Here is a 16569-nt window from a genome sequence, read left to right on the forward strand (position 1 = left end):
TCACAATTGCCAAAAGGTGGAAACACCCCAAGTGTCCATCCGCTGATGATAAACAAAATGTTGTAAATCCATACAACGGAATTTTATCCAGCTATAAAAAGGAATGAAGGACTGATACACGCTACACAGATAAACCTCAAAAACGTTACACTAAGTGAACGAACCAGACAGAAAAGGTCATATATTGTATGATTCCGTTTATGTGAAATACCCACAATAGATAAATCTGGAGACAGAAGGCAGATTAGTGGTTGCCAGGAGCCAGGGGGAGGGGAGAATCGGTGATGACTGCATAATGGGTATGGGGTTTCCCCTTGGGATGATAAAAATGTTTTGCAACTAGATCGAGGTGATGGTTATACAACATCGTGAATGTATTAAATGCCACTGAATTGTAAACTTTAAAATTACTGATTTTATATTCTGTGACTTTTGTCTCAATTTTGAAAAAAGATGAGGTGTGCCCCTGTAATCTTATTCACATTTGTAAGCGAAATCTTTGTCTTTCATGGAGACCGTAATGGATAAATTAAGTTCAGCCCATGTCTGAATAGTCAGGAACTCTGAGTGGAATCCAAATTAATCAGTGATATGTACTTTTTTGAAAGTGATCTGGGTAGTAGAAACTGTTCAGAGGAATGGAGTAGTTGCAAGAGATACCAATCGGCATAACGAACTCCCTTTGTATGAGCTTTTCAGTGCTCCTCATATGTAAAAGGTATCTACAAATATTTAATTATATCGAAATCGTCTTTGGGAATAGATTCTTTTCAGCTGCTATTTCCCTTGAGGCTCTGGTAATCTGTGGAATTCTCTGCCTGTCAAAGGCCCTTTTTGTTGTCATGGTGCCTTGAAAGGGGAAGGAAAAGAAAGAGTAAAGAGGAGTGTTGGGGGGTGGTCTGCAAAATTTTACTTTGGGGCCTAGAATGTTTTGTGTTTTTTTTTTTTTTAAAGATTTTATTTATTTATTTGACAGAGAGAGGGAGAGAGAGAGAGAGAAAGAGCGCACAAGTAGACAGAGGCAGGAAGTGGGAGAGGGAGAAGCAGGCTCTCTGCTGAGCAGAGAGCCTGATGCAGGGGTAGAACTCAGAACCCTGGGATCATGATCTGAGCCGAAGGCAGACACTTAACTGACTGAGCCACCCACGTGCCCCAAGGGGTCTGGAATGTTTCTCAAAATTTTGAAATTTCAGGTTTATCTCTTTGCTAATGACAGTTCCTTCCACCACCCAACCCAATTCTTTGAAAATTCTTAAATTGTCTTGTTTTTCTTTCGAAAGTGTATAAAAACCTGTGCATAATGCACACCAAATGACTATCCTTTAAAAATCATTACAATTTGGGGTTCAGTCAGTTAAACCGACTCTTGATTTTGTTTCAGGTCATGATCTCAGGTTGTGGGATTGAGCCTGGGCCATGGAACCCAGTGTTGCATGGGGTTTGGTGCCCAGTGTGGAGTCTGGTTAGGATACTCTCCCACTCCCTCTGTCCCTCCCTCGCTTGTGTGTACACATGCTCTTTCTCTCAAATAAATAAATAAATCTTTTTAAAAAATCATCACAACTTAAAGTCCTTTACTGAAGTTCATTGTTTGTTGTATTTCCATTTTGTTTACTCTTAAACCTGACCTTGAAGATTTCAGGAAAAGTCCTGAGCTGGATATTTTCTGCCCTTTCCAGATTCACTCTTACCTTTTTCCATCGTACCCCAAGCTAATACTCACTGATTTCATCAGTGGGCTCCCAGACCCTCTGGTTTCCTGTAGGGTTCAACCAATGGGAAGCACATGCAAGAAACCAGAGGGGAGGAGCGGAGAGAATCTTGGGTATCTACTCACCTGCCTCCCTCTGTACAGTGTATGGGGTGACTATTATTCTTCTTCTACCAAAGGCCACTGCGTCTCTGGTGTGACTTTGTCCTATAGCTATGGCTACAGTCACAACTTCAGTAACAGCCCTCTCTCCACACCAGGTACTTCCTTTGTTTGCCCTTTCTGTCTTAGGGGGGGTTAAAGGCTCGTACACCACTTTGATCTTCAGGTACTATACTTCTTGCTGGTTTCCCTTAACCCTGCACGCAAGACTGGCTACATTATTTGTGAGACCCAGTACAAAATGAAAACGCAGGACACTTTGTTAAAAAATTACTGAGAATTTCGAGATGGTAACCACAAAGCACTATGCTCAGTGTAAGACCCTTCTAAGTGGGGTTCTTGTGTGAGCACATCCACGAAGTCTGCCCTGCCTGAATATGATTACAGCTAGTGCTTACTTTAAATACTCGTCAGTCACTTGTTGAGTGGGCTAGCCAGGATCCTTTCTTTTCTTTCTTTTTTTTTTTTTTAAAGATTTTATTTATTTATTTGACACACAGAGAGAGATCACAAGTAGGCAGAGAGGCAGGCAGAGAGAGAGGGGGAAGCAGGCTCCCTGCTGAGCAGAGAGCCCAATGCGGGGCTCGATCCCAGGACCCTGAGATCATGACCTGAGATGAAGGCAGAGGCTTAACCCACTGAGCCACCCAGGCACCCCGCGCCAGGATCCTTTCTAATGCAAGTTCTCATAGGTCCTCTCTCCCACTTAAAAAAATTGGGGTTCTATCAGGGGTTCTGGGAAAGTAGGTGTTATTGATACTTAGATTTAAATTGCACAGGGATGCAATTTAAAACTTTTTAATAGATTTGCATCCTAACTAGGAAATTCAGATAATCTCGTGCTTGCCCTCACAGTGAACAAAGCCACTCATATGGGAACCATTGTGGGCCACCGCAGCCCTTGAGCACCCCCCACCATGTACTAATACCATAGCTGAAATGAGTGACTCCCAAGCGTGCCTTCTGGACAGGGGTGGGAATTTTTAGCAGTGATTTCCACCAGTTAGTCCCTTTTTATTTTTTGTATTGGATACTGAAATTACTAAATATCCTAGCTTTTCTCTTTCTTTTTTTTCCCTCTTGGAAATATGACTGAAACTGAGAGCATTCTCAAAGCCTGGAACCTATTTTCTCCCTCTGGCTAGAAACTTGGCCAAGATAGCAATCTCTTAGTATTACCGCAAACACCAGTTAGGCCTCCTGTCTTGAGTAAGGTCTTCTCTGTCAACACCATCCCTAACAGACTTGGCGGTTGAGGTGACTTATGCTATCTTACTGGTTTTAAAGGTTTTAAAGTGAGAGCCCCATCAGCCCTTCCTTGCCATGATTTTTTGCTTTCATTGCTTTGGTTGTTCTAGATTTAAGGAGAAAGAAATGAGAGCTTGAGTAACAGTCCATCACCATACTGTTTCTTTGCTCTAACTTGCCATCACCACTGAGCCTCCTTCGACAGCGGCATTAGTGACATCCTTCCATCCATCACCCATCCCTAAAGCACACAGTCCACTTCTTCCATGGTCCCTTGACTTGCTCATATTGTCTGTCAGAGCCTTCACTCCGCAGCCTCAGATAATACAGGAAGCAAGGTGATATAGGCTTCTCCCCTATTTCTTCGTACCTCCCCTTCTTCCAGCTTTTAGAAAGTTTACAAGAGCTAACTTTAATATAAAGGAATGTATTATACAGAAGGGTTCCTTTCTTTAAAGAGTTGCCAAATATATTGTTTATCTTTTCTCTGAAATGCAAATTTTTTCTCAAAGAAGACAAACATTTATTTCAAAATGGGTCGCATGTAAAAATAATTCCAGCTGTTTGAATCCAGAGCATTAAAAAAAAATTACTCCTAGAACAATAAACAAATGCTTGCCGGTCCTAAAAAATCTTATTTAGTTATGAGTTGGATACATTTCCATTTCTATTCAGCTCTGATCTGTTCTTGAGATAAGCAAATAACCAGAGTGGCCTCAGAAATGATGCTTTTCTTGTGGAAGGCCAACAGCATTCCTTAGACTTCCAGTTTGGACAACAGAAGGGGTGGGAGAAGTCTTGTACCCAAACTGCAAACAAGGGAACTCAGGGCCCTCTGGACTGAGTAACAGCATTGGTAGAATTGAGAATTTTGCCCAATGCATCTGATTGATTCCTAATGCATTCAATTTTGAAGTGGCTCCGTGCAGACGTACATTTTAGGGGAAAATCCACCCCCAATTTCAATTTGTCTGTGCCTCTGTGCCCCATTCGTCCTGCCATTTACCTGCCTGTACATTGACCTCTGTGTGGTTGAATGGGTCCTTAACAATTACCTGTTCACCTCGCCTTCTGCAGCATTCATTCTTTCCCATCTTCCCACCCCCACCACCTGCTTAGCTGCCAACAGCAGCTAAGACCTGTCCTGAATGTCTCCTGGGAACAAAACTGCCATTTTTGCATGTAAGTACTGTAAGCTAGTACTGTATTTCAATAATTTAGAAAATTTTATGATTATTAACAATTCATAGTAATTGAATGATCATTTTAAATTTTAATGTTTTAGAATATAATCATTTTACTTTTAAATTTATTTCAAATTGATCTGAAATATTTCAATTATTCAACAGAAGTAGGGAAAACAGCATAATAAACAGCTTCAACACTTATCCATATTTTGCTAATCTCGTTTTATTTGTCTCCTGTTTTTTGGAGGAGGAGGCTGGAGTACTTGAAAATAAGTCCTAGACATACTCTTACCCCAAATCTTTCATTATGCATCTCTAATAGATAAGAACTGAAGAAAGAACCTAACCACAATGCCATTATCACACCTATAATAGTTATATCTATCACATATCTACGATATTTATATATATCACATCTATATCACATTAATAATCTCTTAACATTTCCATCAAGTCCGCATTTTATTTCCCTGTCTCAAAAATCTCTCTTTAACGATTGGCTTATTCAAATCAGAACCACACAAGATTTAAACACTGCATTTGGTTTGCTAGGCATTTTGGAAGCCATTATTTACATGCATTTGATCCTTACACTATCCCCACGAAAAGTGTACATTCCCGGTTCACAAGCGGGCAGCAAACTGGGGCCCAGAGAGCTGAAGAAACCTCCTCAAGGTCTCATTGCTGTGAGAGCCAAAGCCAAATTTTGAATTGAGGTCTGACAAAGTCTGAAGACTCCATTCTACTCCTTCCCCTTCAGGCTACCAAAAAAATTTTTCCTGTGTTGCAGAGGCAAGAGGACTGCTGGTTAGGAGAGAGGGTTTGGGCTCAAGTTGGCTTGCAAATTGGAGTAAGTTATGTACTGATCCTCCACTTCTGTCTGCATCTGTAAAGTAAGGATAATGATGATTTGGGGCTGATTAAGTAGGATTAGGCATGTCTAGTACTTAGCACAGCGCTGGGCACATAGAAAGCACTCAATAAACCTTAGTGATTATTATTGGTGTAGAAAAGGAAAAAGAACCCGCAAAGTGTTTGCTTTTGTTGGTAGGTCAGGAAATGGTGGTTCATCACTAGTAATACAACCTGAAGGGGGTGGCTAGGGTGGGATTGGGTAGTGATTTCTGCCTGGATTAGAGAAGGGAGCTCTGGACATAAAGATATAAACAGGCATCCAAGGAATTCTCTGAAGGCCTCAGCTGGAAAACAGTTAAACATGTCTTCTGAAGACTGACCTTGGTTGCTTCCACAGAGGGAAAATCGGTGGGTGTCAGACAGGGTGGGAGGGAGACTTCTCAATGTTTATTTGAATCCGGAGCCATGTGAGTGCATTTTTAAAAACCCCCTTATCGTGGGGGTACTGAGAATGGAAAGACTAGAATCTAATGATAAGAAAAATAGTCCCCTTACATTTTTTGCAGCCCTAGGAGGGTCTAGGTTATACAAGGTGGGTTTTAGGAGTATTTCAGGTATTATCAGGTTATACAAGGTGAGTATTAGGAGTATTTCAGCCTGACTTTGATTTTTTCCCAAGATTTATTTATTTATTTGAACATGAGCCGGGGAAGGGCAGAGGGGGAAACATTCCCTGCTGAGCCATTGATGGTCATTGTTCACAGGACCCTAGAACCAAGGCAGACCCTCAACCAACTGAGCCACCCAGGTGCCCCAAGCTTGACTCTAATTTCAAAGATCCAAGATGATATTTTAATCTCAGGTGTCCTCCCTCTGACACTCATTCTAAGGGTCCAGAACCACAGCTCACAGAATGACGGTTATCCACCCCGTGGACTGTCTCCAAGCACTTGCACTGTTGAGGGTTGAATATACTGGCTAAATAACATATTTGTGTGTTATCTGTGCATTTATCAGGGCTTTTGAGTTCTTTGGGCCAGATCACTTTTGATGGTTAAGTCTGTTGTAGTCTCTGAGGACCTGATTTTCTAGGGTCCTTGGGAAGGGGGGAGGCACCTAACTCCCTCTCACAAATAATCAAGAATTTTTCTAGACACTTTTCTAAGGCCTTTACGTATATTAATTCATTCAAACCTCACAACACTACACTGTAGATACCACGATTCCAATTTTATAGGCAAAGCAACTGAATCAAGTTGCTTCAAGGTCAGAGCTTGCTGGACTAACCAATAGGCAATACTACTTCTCTGTTGGTAGTGGCCCAAGGATGCAGGGGGTCTTTGAAGGTGACTCAAGCCTGATTGATTGTGTAGCAGCGATACCTTGGGTCCCAAATCCCAAATCCTTCCTTTGGTGCATCTTCTGGTTTAGGAGCCGGAAAGAGCAGAGTGTGAATTTCTGCATTGACCCTGGGCCATTTACCTACTCGGTCTTTGCTTCAGGTTCCTTATCTGTCTGCCCCAAGGAGGAGTTTCAGATGGAAAGCCCTCTCTCTCCTTGCCTTCCACGTTCGGGTGTGTGCTGGGGGTGGGACGTGGAAGTGCTGCTTCTTCCAGGTCTCTAGAGGTGACTGGGTATTTGGAGGTTTTTTCCTGGCTAACTCCCTTCCAGAAGGTCGGGCCCCAGGCAGTGATGGCGCTCAAGCTTAGCTATTTTTCCCCCGCTGGGAAAAGGGCAGTTACTGGGGCCAGCTCCAGCTGCAGCTGGATTGGAGGGAGAGGGAGGGGTGTCCTAGGGAGGGTCTTTCTCCCCCGAGGGTGTTAGAGATGAGATTGTATGCTCAGGAAGGCTTCTTGAAGGTAGCGACGACTGTCGAGTCCATTCCTAAAGGTCTAGCGGGAGTTAGTAATAAGAAGGTTAGAGATCTCCCCTCCGCCCCCCGCCCCATGCAGAACAAAGAAGCACCACCCGCCTTACAGTGTGGGAGGGGAGGGGCTGGGAGAGTGGGGAGGTCCGTAGAGGCGAAATCACGCAGGGGCTTCAGAGCTTGCCTTTATTCTAAGAGCAATTGGGAGGGTTTTGAAGGAGTGTGCGGAGTTTTAGAGACTCCTCTGGCCGCTAGGGAAGAATGGGTGGGAGGGGGGCAGGAGGCTATCACAGAAAGCAGTCCGATTGAAAGAGACTGAGGACCAAAGAAGGGGGGGGGCGGCAACCGAGCATCTGAAGCCTTTCTCAGTCCCCGAGACACTGTGCGCTGTCCCTCAGCTTTCTTTGCTTCTATGGAAGGACCTCATAAAGGGCTGGGCACCGGCCAAACACTCACTGAGCGAAAATAGCCAGAGCCACCCTTTTCTTTCGGGGGCTCTCTGGCCCAGGCGCCCCAGAATTGGTAGGGTCAGGCGGGAGAACTTGCCACTGCTGAAGAAGAATCGTTACCCCTCAAAATACACACAAACCTCGGCCGCTTTTGGCAGCAGCCTCCTCCACCCATGACCTCATGCTTTAAGCTCCCATATAGCCTTCCCCCGCCCTGTCCCCACCCAGCGCCCGAGTGGGGGTGGGGTGGGGGACAGCAGTGAAGATCTGGGTAGGGGAGCCCCTCATTTATCCCGCGCGAGATCTGGGGGAAGGGACGCAACGATTTCCCCTTACTAGAAAAAAAAAAAAAGCATGGCTTAACTTTCCCTTGAGCAAAAACTACTCGCTGTCTTGTGGGCCCTTCCAGAGATCGACGCCTCGGACCCGGCTCGAGGAGGGTCTGTCTAGCCTGGTCACCTTTGGTTTCCCATTCCCTCTGACCGGGAGAGAAGCCTGGAAATGCCGGGGTCCCGCGCTGGACCGACCGGCGGCCGCGCCTTCGCGGGGCCCCGGGGGCCGTCCTGCCCTCGCCCCACTGGCGCCGCCGAGGTTTGAACCCTAGGCTCGCCTTTCAGCCCGCGCCCTGCCCCCTGCTCGCAGCTGCTCTCGGTTTGGGTGCAGCGGTTTCCCCCGCAGCGGAGGAGGAGGAGACAGCTCGAGGAGCGACTCGGGGCTCGGGTTTCCGCACCAATGCCGAGCAGCCCCGGGCGGCCCCCGGCGGCTGTCCCTCCTCCCCGGCACCACGTTCCACAGTCATGGCGCGCGAGGAGGGGCGAGCGCGCGCAGCCGCCGCACCCCCGCCCCCTCCCCTCCCCTCCCCTCCCCTCCCCTCTCGGCCCCGGCTCCTCTCCTAGGCAACCTCCCTCCCCGGCCTGCAGCGCCGCGGAGATGGAGACCCCTCCCCAGAGAGCTGCGTTTCCAGCGCCGGCTGCAGCACCCCCTCCCCGCCACGATGGGGGCGGGGGGATGGAGCCGCGCGCTTCGCGAACCTCCAGCCCCTTCCCGGGAGCCCCAGCCCCTCTCCCAGCCCCGCCGTGCCTCGGTGCAGCGGGGGTAGGCACAGGCCATCTCTCCGCACTCCACCTAGACCCTGGCGTCTTTGCAACCCCTTAAAAATAAAAAATAAATACCCCCCCTCCCACCCCCAGTCGTTCAATTGCAAAGCGCGTTACAATAACCGGGACGGCTACGCAGGAAGCAATCCTGCACTGGTCCGGGTCTAAGGCGGCAGCTTCCAGACCACGCCGCCTTCTCCCGGGCCTCGATTTTCCGGTCACGCCGGAGAGTCCGCCACACCCCGGGGCTGACAGGTCTCGCACGGGGCCGCAACTCGGTCCGCGTCCCCCGCCCCATCCTCGTCCAGAGTCTCTCCAGCCTACAAAAGGTGCAACTTCACGCACATGCAGAGCACACAAATAAGGTCGGCAGCGCATCGCGGGGAGGCTGCGAACAATGCGCTAGGCTGCCCGCGCCCTCCCGAGCGCGTCGCCCGGGGGTACAGGGGGCGCGGGTGGGGGCCGCGGCGGAGGACCCGCCGGCCGCGGCGCTGGACACCTTACTTCCTGCTTCCCCGCCCGCCGCCAGACCCAGCTCTGCGGAGGGATATCTCTCCCCTCCTCTGTCCCTCTCTCCCTTCCCCCGCCCTCCCCTTTTTTGCTTCTACTCCCCCCCCACCCCGCCTTTCTCCTTTTGCAAGAAAATAATTTGACAGTCGATTTGCTGACAGGGGAGGAATTTGCATCCTGGATTAAAAAAAAAAAAAAGGCCGAGAGGAGCTTGGGAACGGTTGCTAGGGGTGGGTAATGGGTGAAAAAAGGGGGGCGCCGGGGAGCGGATAAGGAGGGTTAAGGGAGGGGGCGAGGGTGGGGAGCAATGCAAAAGGTAAGGCCAGGTTACCGCGGCTCGGCCCCGAGTGGGCTGCGGCCGGGGGAGGGGCGAGAGATACATATGTATTTCTGTCTCCCTAGCACACCCCCTTCCCTCTAAGCGATGGCTGAGAGGCGGTGCATGCAGATGGGGAGTAAGTTTCCTGAAGGGGAGGGTGGATGCACGCGCGCGGCCCCGCGCTGCAAATTTCCACCGGGGAGGGAGAGTGGCTGGATGCGGAGAGTTTGGAGTTGCTTGCCGCGGAGGGCTGGAAGGGGAGCAGGGCCGGGAAAGGGGGCTGGCGGGCGCTATATCTGGGAGTAAGTTTCCAGGATCAGGAGAGCCTGCACGCTTGCACGCTAGTAAGTTTCTGGTTGGGGAGGGCGCGTGGGGAGGAGGAGAGGGAGGGGTGCATGTATATAGAAGGGGGGAGGGGGGAGCAGATTTCCTGCGGGGAGGCTGAATGCATATGGAGAGTAGATTTCCTGAAGGGAGGGTGGAGGCGTAGACGGACCGAGTAAGTTTCTTGCTGGGGTGGTGGCGGAGGTGGTGGGTTGGTGCTTTGGGAACCCGGAGCTTCCTCCTCGGGGTGGGGGCGCATGCTGTTGGGGGTGGGGTGGGGGCGGCGCAGGGCCCTGTTCCCTGCTGGGGAAGGGGCTTGCATCTGGGGAGTATGTTTCCTGGCGGAGCGATATTTGTTTACAGGCTGAGGGCAGTACTGTAAGTGAGTAGCGCTTCGAGAAGGCGGCTCTGACATAAATTAATATTGAAATTACTCCATCAGCTCTGCTCGCCCCCCATCTTACCCCCCAAGCGGAGTCTGGTCTTGTCGGATTGCCCATGCACTTGTTGCAGAAACAGCCAAGGTAGGCAAGAAGCTTATTAAGTTTCATTTAAAAAAAATTAGTTGGGGGATGCTCCGTGAGAAGACGGGGGAGGGGAAGGGAAAAGTCTGCCCCCCCCACTTCTGTACTTTCAGTCTGTTAGCAGGGCCTTCTTTCTGCTTCCCTTCTTCCCTCGTCCCTCTGCGGGCTGTCCAGCATCCCCGCAAAGGGGGAGGGCCACGGTGGGCGCTATAATTGGCAGCCCCGGGTTAAAGGGTGGTGGTGGTGGGGCTTGAAATTGAAGCTTGTGATGTTATAAAGCCTTCATTCTTCCAGCCAAGAAACCGCAGGACCCTAGGGATGTGCCTTTGGGGGTTTTTGACATGATGCATATGTGTATGGATATGTGCCTGTAAGGCTCTTTGGGGGCTGGGTACTCCCCCAAGTTACGGCGGCCACCCAGATAAGAGAAATGTGTAAGGGGGTAAGCCTGCCCCCTTCACTCCCTAACTTCAGTTTAGGAGACTGGGAAGTTACTGCTGGTGGGCTGAAGAAATAGACATTTAAGAATAACACAAAATCACCCATTCACTGGCAGAGGCCGAGAGCACCTGGCGGGCAGCCTCTGGCCAGCACTGGGCTGGAGCATGTGCGCCTGCCATCCTTAGGTTAAAGAAAATGACTTCTGGTTCCTCCGAGTACCTTCGGCTGGTCTGTTACAGCCTGCTTTGTGGAAACTCTTCCCCAAGATCAGACGTGGCTTTGGCAAATGAAGTGTTGAAGCCGGTGGCTCACAGCGTGGCCTGGGCTGTCTGGTGAAGTCCGTGGAGGTGATGCTTGGGAATGAAGAAGCCAGGGATGACTGAAGAGTTCTTAAAAAAAAAAAAAAATGCCTCCCCAAAGCCACCTGGGTTCCCCTTTTAGCAGGCGGTGGCGGAGAGCCTTAAGAGAGGAGTTTTAAGTTGTCCCAGTTGGTACCAACCTTCGGCATCATTTATATTTCAAGAAAGCAATCTGATGGTAGAAAATGTGGTTTTGATGCCCACTGTCAGAATAATAAGCGGGACTCCAAGCTTAACCAGTTAACCAGCAGTCTTTGCTTCTCCCAGCCTCTCTCGTCCTGGTCTTCAGCCTGCTGGTTTCTGCAGATGAGTTGTAGGATTTGGCTATCAGGGACCCTGATGATACTGGGAGTTTTAACTTTGCCAGTATAATTTTAACTCCAGAGACTCAAACCCAGACGTGTTTCTTAGGGTCAGGTAGTAAACCCTACATGTGTGGTTAACTAAAGTTGGTTAAGCTTTGTGCAATTCTGTGGATGATCTCAATTCTAGGAGGGGAAAAAGTGGGTTTTAAAAAAAGATCTCTCTACGTGTTACTGATGGACGGTACTTTTCTTCTTTCTTTCCTGTCATCAGATTTCCAGATTGAGAATTTGATTTTTGGCCAGTTGAGAGTTGAGTTCATTGGGAATTAAATAGTATTGCCACTTATCAAATATTCCTAACTAGGCATTAGTTAAGCAAATTCACTATTATTTTTCCCTGCTGAGAATCTTAGTCTGGATGGTGTATATTCTGGGAGGGTAAACAAAATCTTTATATTTGTTTACCCCAGGGTAGTAGAATTATTTACGTGTCTATCCGAGAAGCCAAGAGCAGTCTTTCAGTTTTTTTTTTTTCTTATATTTATGAGATTTATTTTATTGTCTTGCTTTGGCCATTAATCAAGTCACAGTAGCTTTTTTTTTTCTCTTTTGCCGAGAATGTTCTTGTGGTAATAAAGGTTTGAAGGCCCATGAATCATAATTCATTCTTTTTAAAATATTGTGGTGATTGTCAGGATTTGATTTATAGGAATTGATACCGGGAGTGACACACCTCTTGGGGCCCCGCCCTTTTAGGCATGTCCATTTTTGCCAAAGGATTGTTGAGAAGCCAGCTTGACATCTTAAAAAAAGAGCATTTCCCTTCTGCTTTATGGGCATTGAGAATATTAATTCTGCAGGTTCCATGGTGAACATGGGTCTTTTCACAGCTTGGTAAGCCAGCTTCCACCTAGCAGGCATGTGTTAATATCACATAGCATTTATGTGAGCTTGCTGTGAAAACAGTTGTTCTATGAACTGTGTGAAAAGTATTCAGTTTTGCCTCCTTTAACTGGCTTGGGCCTGTGGTTTTTGGTGAAGTAGGAGCTTTCGTAGTAAAAGAGGACTGCTGCTTATATAATAAAATGTGTAGTCACAAAGACAAAGCTTACTCAGAATATTCTTTTTCCTCTGATAGGTAGGTTGGTCATAATAATCAAACGCATTGATTTTTTTTTTTTTTTGAAAGTTTAAGGGTTCTCCATCAAGTCTATTAATCAGAAAGTGTTACCATTGTCTTGCATTGGAGAATTGGCTCAGTTCACAGTATTTGTAAAGTGACAAAGAACTTTTAAGGTGATTTGATTCTCAAAGCAGGGAGTAAATGTCACCTAGGAGAAAAGTTGGGAAGGTACCAGTTTTTAGCCATTTCTGGGTTTTGTTTTGTTTTTTTAATCTTAAAAATACGTATTTGACCCATGAGTTTCTCCCATTTCTGAAATTCTGTGACTTGGGTCTTGTGGAGCGAGGTCTCAAGAGGTCTCGACAGGCTCTTCCTGGGCCAACGGCCAAATTGCTTCATGGACTAGGACGAGTTGATTAACTTCCGTTTTTGTCTTCTCATGGAGAGAGTGGATTTGTACCTTGGCATTCCAAAAAAGACTCTTAGTAGCTAGCTGGTAATCTTGACCGTAGAATACAAGGAAATACTTAACGAAAGTCTGCCACTATCTTGGGAAAAAAAAGTAGATGGTTGTTTCCCAATTATATGTGCTAATAGAGCTTGGGGGCACATAACCCCAGGCACCCAAAATAATTTCAGTTAATCTTGAAAGTTTCCCCTCCAGCCAGCTGGCTTACCTGTCTAATTATGCTTGGTCAAGTCTAAGGTTAATTGAGCTGTTATTCCCACGCCGCAGGAGGAGGTAGTCTTGGGGGAGGAGGCCGAGTGTGGCTTTACTCACTTTCTGTGGAGAATTTACATACAGGTAATTGGGATTTGGTCGTATGTTTGTGATAGAGTTCATAATAGTAATGTCGTATTCCTGTCATTTCTGGGATATCCTGTATTTCACCTTGGGTGTCTTTTTGGGGGAAAGCTCTAGATGTTTTTATTGACTTTGAACATTGACATAAAAAGTGAGGATCCAGACAAGAGGCTCAGACCCCAGCCAGTACGAATGGATGTTGGTTGTTCTGCTCTAAAAGCAGTTGAATTCAGCTTATTTTATTTATGACCTCATAAAACAGTGTGATTTAGGGAGAAGGGAGGATTAGAATCAGCTGGGATCTTGTGGATTAATAATATTTCTGAATTTGCATGTTGGAGGGGAACCACAGAAATAAAGGGGAAAGTAAAACATAGTTGATTTCTTTTGTGGGGAGAAGGAGACAGGAGTAGCTGGCGACCCAAGTTATTGGCACTTGTCACCATGGGTACTGTGGCATTTTAAGGAATAATACAGTCCTGGTAACACTAAGTTTGATCCCATGGCTTCTTACTAAATCTTTTCTTCTGGGTTAAAGAAACTGCATAACAAAAAGACCGTATGATATTTTCTAAGAATTTTTAAGTACTCATGGTATCTGCTTATAAGATCTTCTGGTTAATTTGCGTTTACTGAGCAAGAGGATGGTTTTTGTGTTTTCCTGGTCAAAGACAACAAGCTGGGGATGGGTGGGATATGCTGAGTTATTGGGCTGTCGGTGCAACAATACTAAACATTTTTTGTTGTTGTTATTAGAAAGTGAGGAAGAGAACCCGTGTGCCCTAATGGCAGTGATAACTCTGGGCTCCTAGAAGGTAACAATTATTTTCATGCCATAATTGGATCTACTTTATTCACTGGTATGTTCAGCAGCTACTTTACTGAGTACCTACTATTCTAGGCACTGTCTTAAGGCTCTGGGACTATGATGATAATTAAAATAGACATATTTTACTCCCTCTCCCCTTCCCCCCACCCCAGACTCTAGCTTACCATTCAGAGGGGTGGTAGACACGTACAGAAATATATATTGCAAAGTGTGATAAATGATGAAACCACAGGGAACAGTGACCTGGCCTTATGCAGCTAGAGCAGCCTAAAAAGGTGCTCTGAGGTTTGGAAGAGAGCACCAGGAGGAGAGTCTGTGTGGAAGGACTTGGGTTGGGGGCTGCTGTATAAGAAGGGCACAGGCAGACAAGAGGGACAGAGAGAGGGCAGCATGAGGTGAATGTACAGGACTTTGGAGGCCTCTGAAAAGGTTGGGTTTCATTTGAAGTGCAGCGAGAAACCACTGAAAGTTTCCAGTGGGAAGTGACACTCCCAACTTCTGATAAAGGGGCTTGCGGTGGTGGACATGGGCAGGTGTGGAGTTGGAGAGCAGGCCTGGTGGAAGATGATGGGCAGTGGAGGGAGCAGGTGCATGTGAGATGCACTTTGGAGGTATCAGGAAGTGCGTACCTTTGGAGGTATTTCCTTTTGGGTTTGATGGTAGCTGGTGAGAAAGAGTTGAGGATAGCTCTGAGTGTTCTGACTTGAGCAGTTGGGTACATGGCTGGTGCTATTTGCCCAGATGGGGAAGATTGGGGGAAGGAGGGGAGTGGAATCAATCTATTTTTGTTTGGGTCCTGCTAAGTTTGAAGCGCTTGTTAGACTCAAGGTGGAGAGGTCAGGAAGGCAGTCTGACAGCGGTGTCCAGCACCATAGGAGTGGCCAGGCAAGAGATAAAAATGAGCCATTGGCCAGGGAGCTGGTATTTAAATCTAGGAGACTGGATGGGATGCCCTAAGGAGCCTATAGAGAGGAGAGGCGCTGTGTGTGTGTGTGGGGGGGGTGTTGGTGTGTTGGTGGGGAGGGGGTGGTCGTTAAATGTTTCATGAGGTTGATAAGGCCTGAAAAGTCACCACTGGATTATTTGCAAAATGGAAGCCACTGGGGACTTTCCAAAGAACAGCTTCCCTGGAATGCAATGGATGGGGTGGGGGCAAGATTGGAGGGGTTGGGGGGGTCTAGGAGGTGGAACTGGTCACAGCATATGTGGACAACTTTTTGGCAAAGTTTGATTGTGCAAGAGAGGGCAGAGATACGGAGCGGGAGCAGGAAGGACCCGTGTAGAATGGAAGGGTGTTTTGGGTGCTGGTATTACCTTGGTGTATGGACAGGAAAGATCCTGGAGAGGGAGGGATTGAGGAGAGCAGCTGGTGGGTAGGGTCAGCTGACTAAAGCCCTTGAGAAGGTTTCCGGAAGATGTGGCCTTTTCCCCAGGGGCGGGGGAGGGGGTGTGCGTGGGTGTGGAGGGCCTTCGGTCCTGGACCAAGGGAAAACCTGAGAAGACAGGTGCAGATGAGCAGAAGGTGGGGAAGCTGCTCCAGGCTGCGTCTGCACCCTCCTAGGGAAAGGGTTCGGGCTCAGGACCTGACACCAGCCAGAGACTTCTAAGGGTTAAGACTGCATCAGAAAATTGTACTGCATTTTTCTCAACATTTGACTGCATTACTGAGCAGTACAGAGGCGAGAGCAAATTCTTTTCACTTGAGGAAGAGTCTTAAGTTAAAGTAATTTGGGCCTCACGTTAGATTTATTTGAATACTATCATTGGAAAAAAAAATCTATGATTTTCAGCCCTGTTCAAAAAGTTGGTGGGCACTGTGGCAGAGGTTTGGAGCAAGAGGCTCCAAAAATGGAAAAAAAAAAAAAAAAAAAAAGAGCCCTCTCCTCTGGGCAGCCTTTCAGGAGCACACGCCACAGACTGCCAGCCTGGGTGGCCCCCAGCGAGGGGTCTACATGGGGATTGGAGGGTGAGGAGGGCGGCTGAAGGTCGAGGTTGGAGTCCGGTGCCCTCATGGTCTCCTGGCTCTGGCCAAGGGGGCCTCCCAGCCTGTCTGGGCATCTGTAAAGGGCGGGTGATACCATCTGTCGCCTCTCCCCTCCACTTGTGAGGATGCCATCAGATAATGTACGGAAAGTGCTATGTAAACTGTAAGAGGCATCGCGCGCTGAGAGCAGCGAGGTGAATTAATCTTCAGCCAGATCTCCTTTTCAGATATAAAACCTGACAACCACTGAAACGCTTCCCTTAACTTCCCAGAGCCTCTGCCCACACCCCTGTTCACCAAGCCCTCTCTCACTCTTGTTCCCGCCTCCTAGCCACTTTCTCCTTAGGGGTTTCGGGTCCTCAGGGATCTTTGTATCGAAAGTGCTACAGGAAGGCTGGCATCCGAGCTCAGGCGGTGACATGCTAGGCGGTCTAGGTTCAGACTCTGATCCCGGATTGAAACTTGGAGAC

General features: G+C 47.7%; 1 protein-coding gene across 9 annotated transcripts in view; it reads left to right on the forward strand.

Moving 5' to 3' along the window:
• Positions 1–9207: 9207 nt before the first annotated feature.
• TRERF1 (transcriptional regulating factor 1) overlaps positions 9208–16569 on the forward strand; it is a 200114-nt gene continuing 192752 nt past the window's right edge. For 2 of the 9 annotated variants that reach the window (XM_032862174.1, XM_032862178.1), the window contains exons 1-2: positions 9551–9749; positions 10172–10253. The gene's annotated coding sequence lies outside the window, so the exon portion shown is untranslated. The other 7 variants (XM_032862181.1, XM_032862182.1, XM_032862176.1 and 4 more) reach the window with 6 other exon arrangements.

This window comes from Lontra canadensis, unplaced genomic scaffold, assembly GCF_010015895.1.
Source record: "Lontra canadensis isolate GAN:19392208 unplaced genomic scaffold, GSC_riverotter_1.0 scaffold23, whole genome shotgun sequence".
Lineage (NCBI taxonomy): Eukaryota > Metazoa > Chordata > Mammalia > Carnivora > Mustelidae > Lontra > Lontra canadensis.